At 35.5% G+C, this 15,399-nt stretch overlaps 1 protein-coding gene across 1 annotated transcript in view; it reads right to left on the bottom strand.

The window, feature by feature from the left end:
- IL1RAPL1 (interleukin 1 receptor accessory protein like 1) overlaps window positions 1-15,399 on the bottom strand; it is a 1,311,893-nt gene that overhangs the window by 204,685 nt on the left and 1,091,809 nt on the right. The window lies entirely within an intron of this gene.

Below are 15,399 nucleotides of genomic sequence, written 5' to 3'. Positions count from 1 at the left end.
ACATGTGTGTATATGTATATTAATTTTAGAACAAAGCAAGCATTTGACTTTTTATTATAAAAATAAGCAGAGACTAGAGTTGAGGGGATCAACTACTTTACCTCTTCATGTATAGCTTTTAGCAAACACTGGATTTCTGCTGATTCAAAGTTATTGTTTGAGAACTAATTCTCAATTTGTAGCTGATGCTTTTCTCTGGATGCTCTACTCTAGATCAGCTTTTCACATCCTTCTTTTCAATGAGTTATGTGAGATAAATGGCAGGCATATATGTTTCATTCCATGGCTATAACTAAGTTAGCTAGACTGTGCCTCTAATTCTATCACTCTTCCTCATGAAAAATAGCATTTATCAGATTGTAAATATCTTAGGGTGATATAATTATAGAATATATCTAAGTACACTCTAATTGGTTAAAAACTAAGTCGTTCACAAAAATGGACTTTAATTATTTTTACCAAATTATAAATGCCACGTCATTATAGTTGTAGGTGTATCAATACCTAAGGAGGGAAAGACATACTGACCTAATGAGATATTATGTATTCCCTTGGAAGTTCAAAAAATGTAACCTATATGATGCTCATAATCTTTGTTCCCTAGTGTGGCCATTAATAAATATTTGTAATGACTAAAAATGATAATTTTTTCGAAATTATACCATAGCAATTCATGTTATAAATTTAACCTATAAAAATTAAATATCCTTTGATATACAACTCAATATAACCACTTACTGACAATTATTTGTTTCCTAAACATTGATTCTTGATATGTAAAGTGAAAAACAGCTATGAATACAAACTCATGACTACTTTCTGAAGAAAAAGTAGAAAATAGGACAGAGAACACAAATATGAAGCATCTTATGTCTAATCAATTTACCATCTGCTTCTTAATGTGTCATGTTCTTATGTTACCCAGCTTTTCTTAAAATAGAAACACAGTTTTCTAAGAAAGAAAAGTTTCGAAGGGAAAATGACACATAAAGGAGACTCTTGGGTAAGGAGATGGAGAATTGAGGTGTCACAAGGAAAGAACAGAATAATTGTCTCCTCTGAGAAGATTCTGAAAATGCTCGGGAAGAAATGCAGTTAACAGGAAACTAAACCAAGCCACCAGTGAAAGGCAGAAAAGATAAAGTCCAACACTCCAGAGTGAAGAAAAGGGTCCATGCTACAGTTACATCAGGAAATAAGGGTCAGGATAGAAGTCTAGTGGCTTTGGAGATTAAAAGATTCCAGATACTCCCACATAAGAGAGTTAGAAGGAACACTCACTATTCCCGAATAGCTTCCAAGGACTGGAACATTGTAGGGTCTCAGCCACCACATAGAATTTTCCAAATTAATATTAGCATTTGGTGTTGTTTGTTAACCACAACACTTCCTAAACATTGTATTGAATGTTTTTAGCAAAGAAAATCTGGCTATCTGAGAGCTGCATAAAATTTCAAACCAAGCAATCCCTTCTGATTGAAATTTTATTGCTGGTGGTGGTGCTGCTGATGTCTTCTTTATTTGTTTTCTTTTATCATGGACATTTACGACACAAAAGAGTGTATATAGTACACATGATTTGGAGACTTCAGAAAGAGCATTTTAATTTTTAAAATTATTGAACTTTTTACCATAAAAATGTTTATTTAAGTCATACCTCATTTTATAGGGAGTTAATAATATAATTTATGTGAAAGGAATACATTTAGACCAATAATTATTCAAACAGCTTAAGAATATTTAGAATAAATGGTTTATTTTTTCGATATAATGTTTATATAATGTTTCATTTCAATACTACACTTTAAAAATGGTGACAAAAATTTAAAGCCAACATATTTCATTGGAAGCTTACATCGCACTTTGACCTGGCTAGGGAGTCAGTATAATGTTAAGAGTAAGTATAACAATGTCCCCTAAGGGATCCCACAGACTAGGCCAAAATCCTATTTCATGGCCTACAAGGCGACTCCTAGTCTGGGCTCCATCTACCTTTACAATTTCATTCCCATTCTGCTTCTCACATGCCCTCCAATTTAGCAACTCAAACTTTGGGCAATTTCCCATAAATTCCTTCTCCCTTTCATTTATTCCTAATTTTGCTCACTATATGTCCTTTGTTTAAATTCTCTTTGTATTCTTTCTTTAGATAATGAAGTCATCTTTATATTTTAGGTATGAATTTGTCTCCAAACTCTCTGAAGGAAAACAGAAAGGCAGTATGTCCTGGGGGCCAAAAACCTAGGTTTTGGACTCATACTGCCTGAGTTAAAATCTTAGCTCCACTGCCAGCTAGTCTCATGGCTTTGGATAGGATGTATTATATCTTAGAGTTTAAAAATATGGAAATAATATCCGTTCCCTCTCATTCTGTTAGTACATTTAAAGCACTTAAAGGAGAATGTAACCCACAGTAATTACTCAGCTAAGATTAGCTGTTATAAATTATTACTTCCCAAAGAAAAATTAATGGCATCATCAACTGTGTTGCCATATACTAATTGCATAGCTCTATTATCGTACATTTTATTGGATTATAGTTCAATATGTTCACATTCAGCCTTCTTACTAGGTTTACATTCTATTGCGTGTTTCCAGAAAGTTCTTGGTATCTAGAAAATGTTTGATGATAAAATGTGCTTTTTGAATGATCTGTCCATTACACTAGTTGCCATCAATGATATCTTTTTATGGAAAAAAAGGAAAAAAGATGTCTTCATGAAGGTTGGAGGCATTCAGCACATACTCTGGAATATACCTGGCATTATGAGCAGTGAAACTAATGGCATGTAATCTACACATTCTATTACAGTTGTTATTTCTGGCTTTAGAAGTGTCCCAAGAGCACATGACAGTAATAAAATCATGGAGGTAGCAGAGACAAGAATTAGTCTTTAGTAATCATATCTCATATGTTAAACTGTAAAATCAAAAATTAAAATATGCATGAAGTCTCTTAAGATTGGAAGGAAAAAAAAAAAGCTCTGTAGGCCTAGCGTTTGAAGTGGCATAATTTGTTTTGCAAGTTGCCACGTTTGCCAGTGAAGTCAAATGTGGAGATGAAGGCTTGCAATAAGATAACTAGGCACAGTTACTCTTATAAATGTCTCCTGTGTCATACAAAATAGCTCATGAATTAATTTAATTTACTATTTTTTCTTAAAGCTCCTTTTTCCACTTTTTACAATTAGAGATGACTAAGAAAGTATTTGGAAAACCAAAGCACTTCTATACTTTTCATCCATTTAGTTCCAATTTCCAAAAGATAACCTAGACCTCAAGGGAGAGATGGCTTTTTACATGGAATTTGTGTTGACGTGAAGTCATTTTAGAATGACTCCACTGTGACTTTGTAGTCTTCCTAATGAGCTGCCAGACAGCACAAGGGAGATAACAGTTAGAAAGCTCTGGGTGTTCAATAAGAACCCTCTTGATACATAAATAAATATGCATTATTTATGCCATCATGAACACCACCAATGGAATAATGGTATTTTCAATTTTATTGGCAAAGTATTTGAAATTTGCTGTTAATTGGCATGAAATATTATTATTGTATGAAACATTTATATTCACCATAGCAACATATTTATCATATCAGACTTACATCTAACAAAGGCTGTCTCAGCTTCAGAAATTCACAATGGAGTAAGAGCAAAGAGTGCATAGCCATCCAAACAGCCCAGTAGCCATAGCATCAAGCTGTCTGAGTCCCTTCATCACCTCTCAATTCTGAAACAGCCACATAATTAAAGCTAATATTATGTGCTTGATTATCCAGTGGGCTCTATCATGAATTACCTCAATTCAGTTCATCCTTTGTGTGTGCAGTCTGATCATATGGCTATTTCAACAATTATTAACCAAGGGACTATTATGTTTCACGTGCTGGCATGGTGCTTTGGTTATATCACTGAATAAGACCAGCCAAATAGTTTATTGTTTTTTTTTTTTTTAATATAGGGTTTCATGATTAATAAAGAATGAGCTTTCAGCTGGGCACAGTGGCTCATTCCTGTAATTCTAGTACTTTGGAAAGCCAAGCTGTATGGATCGCTTGAGGCCAGTACTTCAAGACCAGCCTGGCCAACAGGACAAAAACCCGTCTCTACTAAAAATACAAAAATTAGCCAGGCATGGTGGCACATGCCTGTAATCCCAGCTACTTGGGAGGCTGAGGCATGAGAATCACCTGAACCCAGGAGTCAGAGGTTGCAGTGAGCTGAGTGTGTCACTGCACTCCTCCAGTCTGGGTGACAGAGCGAGACTCTGTCTCAAAATTTTTTTTAAAAATGAGCTTTTTCCTGCACTGTCTGCTACTAAATGTTTCACAGAGAGTCATTCAATATATTATCAAATATCTTATGAAACCTCCAAACACCCAGGAATATTTTTTGGTAATTCTTTGGCTTCTTTTCCTTACAAGTTTTGGGTTCCTTTACAGAAACTTGTTCCAGACATACACAGAGAGAAAAATTCTTTTTATTGCAAAGAAATGATGACTCATTCAGAAAATTATTCATTAAATTATGCTTATTATCAAATTTCTAAGTTATTTCCTTATAATAAAATTATATCCCTAAATGATATATTCTGCTAATGTATTAATATTTCAAAAGAGTTTTTTGCACTTAGCAAAAAATTCTTAAATTTTATTATTATAATTTCTTAGCAAATTATCAGAGTTTGAAGAATAGAAACACTTTAACAGTATGCTATTTAGGAATTTACACACTGCTAGTTAATTCCACAAGTGCCAAAATATGCCACCATTATTATTATTTCTCTTACTTGGGGAACTCAGATTACAAAGAGAAAAAGTGAATCAAGAAATGTAAAATTGTCTCTTGACAACTGTGCTAATATGATGTAAAATAATAAGCTAGGAATTTTAATGTTTAAAAATAATGTTTACCTTAGCAATGATTGTGTACGTATAGAAAAACGTCATGAAGAACATGGCAATTTTACTTGCTGAAAACGAAAATAACCTGATAGTGACCAAAACCCATATTGGTATGGTAGACAGCAGAGACTCCACTTTAAAGCACACGTTTTAAATGAGGTATATATTCCTCATCATCACTATACTTTTACATATAGGACTGTAGTAATGCTAGTAAAGGCCAAAAGTATTTAAAAATGAAAGAATAGGGCTGGGTGCCGTTGCGCACACCTATAATCCCAGTACTTTGGGAGGCTGAGGTGGGTGAATCACCTGAGGTCAGGAGTTCAAGATCAGCCTGGCCAACATGGTGAAACCCTGTTCCTACTAAAAACACAAAAATTAGCAGGGCATGTTGGCAGGCATCTATAATCTCAGTTACTTGGGAGGCTGAGACAGGAGAATTGCTTGAACCCAGGAGGCAGAGGTTGCAGTGAGCCAAGACCACACCATCACTCCAGCCCAGGCGAGAAGAGCGAAACTCCATCTCAAAAAAAAAAAAAAAAACAACCTAAAGAATAAAGAGAAGGAGAGAAGGGTCATTTTTGCCCCTGAAAAAACTGGATAATTATTGTCTACTACCTTCCTGATTTTATTACTGTCATGTACTCTTGAGACACTTCTAAACATGCTTACTTTCAGATGTCACACACCGAATTCCCTTTTTAACAATGATCTTCAGAGATGACTTTCAGAGAATTGGACTTGGAGAAGTTAATGTATTCCTAGCATTTAGCATTTGTGTTATTTAATGATAGCACCCCATTTATCCTGAAGAATTTTCTGCAGCCAATGATCCATCACCAAATAGTTACCCTATGCTTGTAAGGTTTTTAAAAGAAAATGGATTCAAGGTCATTCTCTATTCAGTCTCCATACGAATGGTAGAGTCATGATGCTCTCCTCTTTAGTTCTATTTAAGAACTAGAATGACATCTCATGATAATGCTAATGTGATGATATCTGGCTTTCTTTTCCTACTAGAGATTTCCCTAATAACATCTATGTTTTTTTAGTTACCTTGATTTCTGGTCGATAATTTCAAATTTCATGTTCACTTTATTCTGTTGCATTGGTTTGCGCCTCAATGACCACTGTATTCCTCATTTTTAATTTATTTCTATCACAAATTATTTCTTTCAAAGAATATTGTCAGATTTGAAAATTTTTAAAAATGAGTCATTTTCAATCACTGCGAATATGCTGAGACAAAGCAGCTTTTATTTATTATATAATTGAAATTACTTAAATGATTAAGCTTTGCTGAGTTGAAGAAATCTGCATTGGCCAATTCAATCAGCCTGACCAGAATGGTGAAAAACTAAACAGTGAATCACACATGTACTTTTTTCTAGCTCCTTAGTTCAACAATGATTTTATGCATGATAATTATCCAGCAAGTATAAATATGAAACAAGGAATATTTTCAAATTTTACAGTTAAAATAAAGAAGATACTTAAGGTGTTCACTTTCAAAGTGGACCAGAATATAAAAACAGTTGTAAATAGAAACAAAGGCTTAGAGGTATGCAGAGAGAGTAATGGCAGATATTCCTATTCTAAGTTGCTATTTTCACATCCATTCATGCCTGGCCTTTATAGTTCTTTTTCCTTCTAGAATGGACACCAATTATTTAAAAGGTCTTTGGACTTTTTTGCATCATACTTAACAACATTGTCACAAGGGGAAAAAGAAACAATAGCACTCCTGCAAAACATCATTCTGAGTTTTGATAGAAAATATACAAGAAGTGCTATTGCTTCCTCAAGCTAATACCCATACATTTTTTCTAATTAGTGAACATTATGCTCGTGTTTAGTTTATTGCAAACAAACTCAATTGTTGGAAAAATCAATAATGCTTAACAACAACAAAAAGTACTAAGGCAGTGGTGGGGCTGCTTGATGAGAGAATGTATGCAATGTCTGTGCTTGCAATGTTGTTCATTCATTCACGCATTTGCAGTAATGAGAAAAGCTCTATTACCTTTCAGAAAAAGAACTTAAGCACTGGCTCCTTCCTCTTCAGTGTGCTAGTTGTATGTGTGTGCTTGTAGTCAATCTACTCCAATGGAAAATTAATGCTTACCTAATATAATAGCATAAAGGCAAGCCAGGTATTGTAAAGAAAGTTAAAACAAGAAACACCTTTTGTCTCATCAATTGTTTTTCCTAAAGTAAATTACATTAGAAGGTAGCAGCATTATATTTGCCTATAGTTTAATATTGATTAAGAAGGTTTTAATTGTAAAGTTGACAGAAGACATAATGATTGCAGCACTCTTCTATGACCCTAAACACATTACAAAGCATTGTGTGTACAGATATGATTTATATAGCAATGTATTATACATAATTATTATAGAAGTTTGATATACTAATTATATGTATAGTTTTTAATTATAAGATTTTTATATGTAATTTTAACTAGTATACAGGCATTTATGTTATAAATACATTATATTAATATAAAATATGTAAATAGTATAGAAATATTATATCATATTAAATTTTATTATCTTAAATACTGTCATATTACATATATATTACTTATATATGCCATATATGAACATATTTATAAAAACATCATGTATAAGTGCCATTATTACACACTTTCAAGTGAAGGGATAGGAATCAGGGAGGTTAGGTGATTTGTATAAGGGTCACACAACTAAGAAAGGGCAGGACAGGAACTAGAATCTAAATCTCAGGTTCTCTTAGACTTTTAATCTTCCTCCATGCCACAACCACTTCTCCTGTCAAATCCAGAAAAAGAAGAAAAATGCAGGTTGATTTTATATATTAGTAACCCAGTCTAAAGAGTCATATTTGATGTGTGATGACAGTATTTACTATTACTAATCATCAAAGAGCTAAAAATGTTGATTTTTTATTAAGATGACATATGGTTGCAATGTTGTACCAACTGGTATGTTTCATTGGTTCAGTTCATGGTTCTGAGACTTTTTTCCATTCTGTTTTATTTTATAGAAAGCTGTTGCACAGGTGGTTGGATAGTTAAAGGGTTTTTTGTTTTGTTTGGTTTTGTTTGGTTTTGTTTTAGTATCAGGTTTTTTTTTCCCCCACCATTTACTTTGTATCAGAAAAGAGTCAGCAGATTGGTTTTAGGAGTGTCATAACTGTGTTTTTTCTTCAGCTCCCTAAAGAATCTAACTCTGACCTTAGCTCCATTTACATCATAGTTTGGCCATGAATTCTATTAGCTAATATGTTCTTTGTGAGTCTTAAGGTAAATGACGTGAAAAGAGATTCAATACTTATTCAAGTATACTCCTGTTTTATTTTCAGTAGTCATTACAAATTCAGTTACTTGAGTTTTCATTATAATGTAGGTTTAAGAAACATCAAGTAGAACCGTCAGAGGTACTATCTTATCTTATTAGCACCCACACATGTTTTTCGTCTTCCCTAAATAATATTTACATAGCTTTTCATGAGGGTACCTTTCCTACCAGTTTCCTAATAATGTACAAGAACCAGGACATGAATATACAATGCTGCTTTGTCTATCAGTCTCTTGGGAGAGAGAAAATGATTTCAGAATGATAAAAGGGAAGTTTTGTGAGATGACTGAAATGCATCAGTGCTGAGTTACTTAATATATTATATATGGTCAATGAAGAGACATGGGACTTTTGTCCTTCAATCTATAACTGCAGACTTTCCCAAAGATATAAGACGCTTTCAGAGTTGCTCCTCATTAAAAGTCTTCATTTGTAAGATTCATATGCCAGACCTTAGGTCTCTGCTTTACTCTTGTAATAGCTGAAGGGAAAATAAATCTGTTGAAATAAACCTACGAATCATTGTTTAAAATGATGGGAATAAGTCCCACAAGTGCCAAAACATGCCACCATTATCTGTTCCACAGATGCGCCACAGCCGTGTGCTCACATATAGGATGTCTGCTGGACTGACAATCATAGTTGGATATGTCCTTAATCTTCAAATTAAAACTTTAAAAATGATTGTTGACCCAAATCAAACTAAAAAGAATCCTCTATGGCTAGAAATGGAATTTTAATTTTAATTTTGGAAAACTCACAGATTCTAAAAGAATAATTAGAGTGATACAAATAAATTGTTGACAATTGCCAAATTTCATAAATGAAAACTAATATCTAATCTCTACGTTCTTATTTTAAGTAAAAACTGATATAATAGCAATGTAATACAGATATAAGACTAATGTTTAGAATATTTGTATTTTTCTTCCATTAGACTATTTTCACTTATTTCTTTTCCTTAAAAGAGCCACAGAAATACTTGGGCTTCAGGGTCATCCTGCCATTATTCATCCAGAGAAACAACAGAAAACTGGGTGACTTCAATGTACAAGTCATAAGTGAGGAACTAGAACAGAAGTGAGAATAGCATGTAGGCAAGAAACATGGTTCACCTCACATCATGTTGGGACTATAATGTATATAATGGAGTGATGGGTTTTTTGTTGTTGTTTTTTTTTTTTTTTTTTTTTTTTTGAGACGGAGTTTCACTCATGTTACCCAGGCTGGAGTGCAATGGCGCGATCTCGGCTCACCGCAACCTCCGCCCCCTGAGTTCAGGCAATTCTCCTGCCTCAGCCTCCTGAGTAGCTGGGATTACAGGCACGCACCACCATGCCCAGCTAATTTTTTGTATTTTTAGTAGAGACGGGGTTTCACCATGTTGACCAGGATGGTCTCGATCTCTTGACGTCGTGATCCACCCGCCTCGGCCTCCCAAAGTGCTGGGATTACAGGCTTGAGCCACCGCGCCCGGCCTGGAGTGATGGTTTTGAAGGTGAAAGAAATAACTTTTGAATGGTGTTATATCTCAGCTTAATTTAGAAGAAATAGTTGTTTTGAGGGGGTGAGGGTCATATGTAAAATGTTGAGTTACTTCAACCTTGGAGTAGACTGGAAGGCAGATAAGAGAAGTGATCTAGGTAACAAGACTGGTTGATCATAGGGTAGTCTCAGTACAATGTAATGAGGGTGGCGGTGGAAATAGAAAGGCTAGTATAAGCTAAGAATAATTTATAGGATATAGGACGTGAAAGAAGAGAGAAAGAAAGTGCTATAGGATAATAAAAGTTATTTAAGCCTGAGTAACTAAGAAAATTATGGGATTGGAGATAATTAAGAAATTTCTGAAAGGACTTGAACTCTGAAGGAAAAATAACAAGTTTGGTTTCAGGCAAATTGAATTGGAAGGGGTAGTGGGACACCCAGTTAGATATTTCTACTAGGCAGCTAGAGATGAGGAACTAAAATTCTGGATGGCTGTCTGGGTCATATAATCTGATTTAAGAGTAACTTCTAGAGAAGTGAAATATTAAGTTCTGAGATTATAGCTGATTTCCAAAGGAGAAAGTATTTACTATATCACATTAGACTTTAAATGTATGCAGAAAAATGGGATAGGTACCCTAATTTGACCCATGGTACTTCTTTTTTTTTTGAGATGGAGTTTCACTCTTGTTGCCCAGGCTGGAGTGCAGTGGTGCCATCTCGGTTCACTGCAACCTTCACCTTCCTGGTTCAAGAGATTCTCCTGCCTCAGCCTCCCTAGTAGTTGGGATTACAGGCGCCTGCCACCAGGCCCAGGTAATTTTTTGTATTTTTAGTAGATATGGGGATTTCACTATGTTGGCCAGGCTGGTCTCGAACTCCTAACATCAGGCAATCCACCCACCTCAGCCTCCCAAAGTGCTGGGATTACAGGTGTAAGCCATTGCACCCAGCTCGACCCATGGTACTTCTAAACTTACTAAAACACTTTTGCTGTGAGGAGTAAGATACTCTAAATTTGCAACATGTCACTTCTTAATATTAGGATTTAAGAATGGTTGGTACCTTATGTATACATGACCACAGAGCTATGAGTAGGTATTTTAAAAGCAAATATTTCTGTTATTGGAACAATTAAATATGCAAATAAATACACTTCACATTTTTATGGCAACTCATGAATAATCATATTAAAAGAAGCAGGATGTGTTACACAAATGTTTCCATGGTTACCTCTGGATGAAAGAAAGAAATTTATATCTTTGACAGTGAGAATCAATCTCAATGATTGCCACAGCCAAATGGGAAAAAATACCCGATGAAAAAAATACTGAGGAAAGAAGGTATAAGACAAAGTTTCCTTTACCTCAAAATTATTATTTACAAAAATTTCTGAACATTCTTAGTTATAATAAAATTATGATACATTTATCATCCTAAATGAATAATCTGTTATTCATTATTTGGGCAGAATGACTAATAATAACATTAGTAACCTAATAATCCATTTAGAAGAGACAGCATAATACAGAACAACTAAACAGGAATCTAGAGCCAGATGTGGGACTGAGCCAGGCACTTTATGTGCCCTTTAGCACATCAGTTAACCTCTCAGAAATGTCCTTCCCTGGTCTATGAAGTGGGGAAATATTACCTGATTGGGTTTCTCTGATCTGTGAGGATGGAATGGAATAATGTGCAAGAACTGTCAATGTTCAGGTCAGCTGTTATTAGTCCCATTAGATTGTCTGACCAAATACTTTGCTCTGTGGTGCAATTCAAAATGTTATCCCTAAAGCAAACAGTAATATGAACCCCCTGGAGGATACAGTGGAGGGAACTTTAGTGCACTCATGGCAGGAAAAATAATTTATGTTTTTCTCCCAGCACATAGAACAACACTCCCAAGAGAGCCCTGTTCAAATACCCATGATTCTCTGCATGGGGAGCCAGACCTAAAGGAAAGTATTAATGGTAACAAAATGACAAGGCCAGGTGGTGGCTCACATGTGTAATCTCGGTACTTTGGGAGGATGAGGCAGGTGGATTACTTAAGCCCAGGAGTTTGAGACCAGCCTGGGCAACACAGTGAAGCCCCATCTCTACAAAAAATACAATAAAATTAGCTGGTGGCACTCGCCTGGAGTCCCGGCTACTGAGGAGGCTGAGTTGGGAGAATTACTTGTGCCCAGGAGATTGAGGCTGCAGTGAGCTGAGATCATACCGCAACATTCCATCCTGGGCAACAGAGTGAGACCGTGTCCCAAAAAAAAAAAAAAAAAAAAAAAAAAAAAAGAATGAAAGAAAAAATGAAATAAAATGAAATGAAATGACAAGTACTCAGAAGATTGGCTTCTAGGGCCATTTTGTACCATAGAGTGAGATCTGTTAGAATTACCTTAGGCTTTCTTGATAGCTTTAATCAGGCATTATGGGACTTCTCTGTTCTCTGCTGAGTTCCACAGAAGCCACTGCTATGGGTAGGTTACTATCCTGGGTTGGTGAATCTATTGAATGTAGATAAAAATCTTGTCTAGGAAGGTGAGCTTGGGGTGGAAAAAAGGAAAAAGATTTTCTCTCCTCTGTGATCTGGAATTGATTCCCAAAGTAGCCCGGAAGAAAGAGAAACTTTAAACAAATGATGAGGGCATCAGAGGGCTTGCCTGGAAGTAGGCTAAAAAAGAACAGATAGTAGATAATATTCACTTTGAAATTTAAATCTCTTAGCTTCTGTGATCTTAAAGATAACATTCTGAAGGATGCTCCTGTATTATGTTGGAACAGAAGTTATGAACATCTTCTAACCCATAAAACAATCAAATTTCATAGAATGAAGTATTTTGTAGCTGAAATTCTCTAGTCATTTGTGATGAAATGCATATTATTACATTTTTAAATTGATAAAAGAATAGCTAAATTTAAGATCACTCTGCCCAGAAAGGAGAGTCACTTATTATTAAATTAACTCATTGCATGCTAGCTATAGCTAAATTGATAATTATATGCACTTCTTATAAAAACTGATTGATATTTTAATGTTCAAATATATTTCTGAGATGCTGCATGGCTTTTAGTTATAGATAAAACACTCATTTTATAATAACTTTTTCAGCAGTTCCTTTTCTGAGCATTAAAAACAAAGTAGAAATTTAAAATTTTAAAGATCTCACTGAGACCCTTATGACTTGCTTTCTTTAATATGTTGTAGACCTTATTATAGGATAAAATTACTACACAAAGAATAGTGTAAGACTTAGGTTCCTGGCAATGCCAGATATGGACAAATTTGCAAGTTAGTTTAGCAAGTCTTTGGACCTACACTAGGCGTCCCTGATATACCCTTCTCTTGATGAGCTTTTAAATGTTTTTCCATGCCAAACCTTTCCTTTGGAAATTGTTGCCTCCCTCCAAAAGCTCTATCCTCTAGAGCAATGGTCTACAAACTATTTTGATGACATGCCCTTATCCATAAAATAAATTTGAATACCTACCCTCAGAATATGTGTATACCTCCTCAGAATATAAAGTACAAGCATGGACTATTGTACTAATATATCACAAACATCTTAAAATATGCATTAAATAAAAATTTAAACAGAGCTGAAGATGAAACAAGCATTAATATAACATGATTTTTATTTTTACTGTATTCATTTAAAATACACAAATATTTTTGTGCTCAAAATTAAATGTGTCCAATTTGATCACACTGGGCATTATTTTTGTGACTGAAGAGATTATACCGGTGGTTGGAGGAATGTTGTTTCTTCCATTTGCTTCATGCTTACCTGTGCCCATCTTAGTATTATTTTCATATGCAGTTTCTTACAGGATCTTTAAGACACGTGCATATTTTTTAACCACTTGTCCATTTTCTAGGGGTTAATTTAGTTAAAACTAGATACTATAATAATCAGTCTACTTAGCAGTTTCATTAGCCACATTAAGGTGACAGTGTATGAACTGAAGATAACCCAGTCACCCCTCTGCAGAATGGGAGTCTCACTCTCTCACAAACGAATTCTTTTTTTTTGACAGAGTCTCGCTCTGTCACCCGGGGTGGAGTGCAGTGGCATGATCTCGGCTCACTGGAATCTCCACCTCCTGGGTTCAAGCTATTCTCCTGCCTCAGCCTCCCAACTAGCTGGGATTACAGGCACTCACCACCATACCCGGTTAATTTTTGTATTCTTAGTAGAGATGGGTTTTCACCATGCTGGCCAGGCTGGTCTTGAACTCCTGACCTCAGGTGATCTGCCCACCTCGGCCTCCTAAAGTGCCAGGATTATAGGTGTGAGCCACCATGCCTGGCCCAAAGTCTTTAATTCACATGTGTGACACATGAATGACTGAAGTACAAAGCAAATGAGTGCGGCAGTTGTCAAACTGTATTTTTTTGAGACACGGTTCTTGCTGTGTTGCCCAGGCTGGTCTTGAACTCCTGGGCTCAAGAAATCCTCCTGCCTCAGCTTCCTGAGTAGCTGGCATTACAGACATGTGACAACATGTCTGACTTACATTTTAAATATTGGTAAAGGCGAAGTTCTTATTTAAAATAGAGATATGGGTATAAAAATGCTTACAGTTTGGTTTCACACCCCAATGAGTTATCTTGCAAAACCTTTAGTATGTACAGTCTTCATGTTAGAATCTGCTTCTTTCTTCTGTTTTCTTTCTCGTTGTGGTCTAGCTGATCTTACAGGTTTCATTGGTTTTGCAGCACAGTTGCCACATGCATACCAATTTAACCTGGTTAATGGCCAGAATTAACCCTATGCTGTCTTCCATACCTTTGTAGTTTAGTTGTGCTTTGTTTTTAGTCACAACACCTCTGGCCTCACGGCCATCTGTTTGTTGTCTCTGTTTCCAACAACTAATTTTCCATTGGGGGATATATGTAAATGACAATGGTCCCAACACTTACTAGCCAAAAATATGCTGAGAAAATGAAGACATGATGGTGGAATATCTGTAAATAAGATCTCTGATTTGGTTCTTAGGCTAAGAAAAAAAAAAGATCTCAAACCTACTGTACCCCATCAACCCTTTCTCTGGAACGCTTGGGATGACAGAAGCATCTTAGACTCTTGAACTGCTGCTACTTACTCACACTACAGACAGAATGAATCTGGAACTTATTCCAATTGAAAAAACTTCAATTGAAAAAATTCATGAGTTCAAAAAAGAGATGTGGTCCCTAGCTTGGGGTCAGCTTCTTTGAGTAGAAGCTGAGGCTTCCAGAAAGATGTTATGGTAGGCAGAATAATGGTCCCCCAAAGATGTCCACATCCCCAGAATCTGAATATGTTAAATTACATGGCAAGGAGTAATTAAGAGAGCAGATGGAATTGAGATTGCTATCAGTTGACCCCAAAATAAAGAGATTATCCTGAATTATCTAGGTGGGCCCAATATAGTTGTAGAGGTTCATATAAGAAAAACAGAAAGACAAGAGAGTCAGTGTCAGAGAGATGCAGCATGAGAAATAACACAAGCAGACATTTCTGGCTTTGAAGATGGAGGAAGAGACCATGAGCCAAGGAATGTAGGTAGCCTCTAGAATCTGGAAAAGACAAAGAAACCAATTCTGCTCTTCTGTCAGATTGCTGAGAATGATGGTTTCCAGGTTCATCCATGTCCCTACTCATAGGCGGGTGTTGA

This window comes from Sapajus apella, unplaced genomic scaffold, assembly GCF_009761245.1.
Source record: "Sapajus apella isolate SASKATOON/1434 unplaced genomic scaffold, GSC_monkey_1.0 scaffold17, whole genome shotgun sequence".
NCBI classification, from domain to species: Eukaryota; Metazoa; Chordata; class Mammalia; order Primates; family Cebidae; genus Sapajus; species Sapajus apella.
The sequence above is the reverse complement of the archived record's forward strand: the minus strand, read 5'-3'. Positions and strand labels throughout refer to the sequence as shown.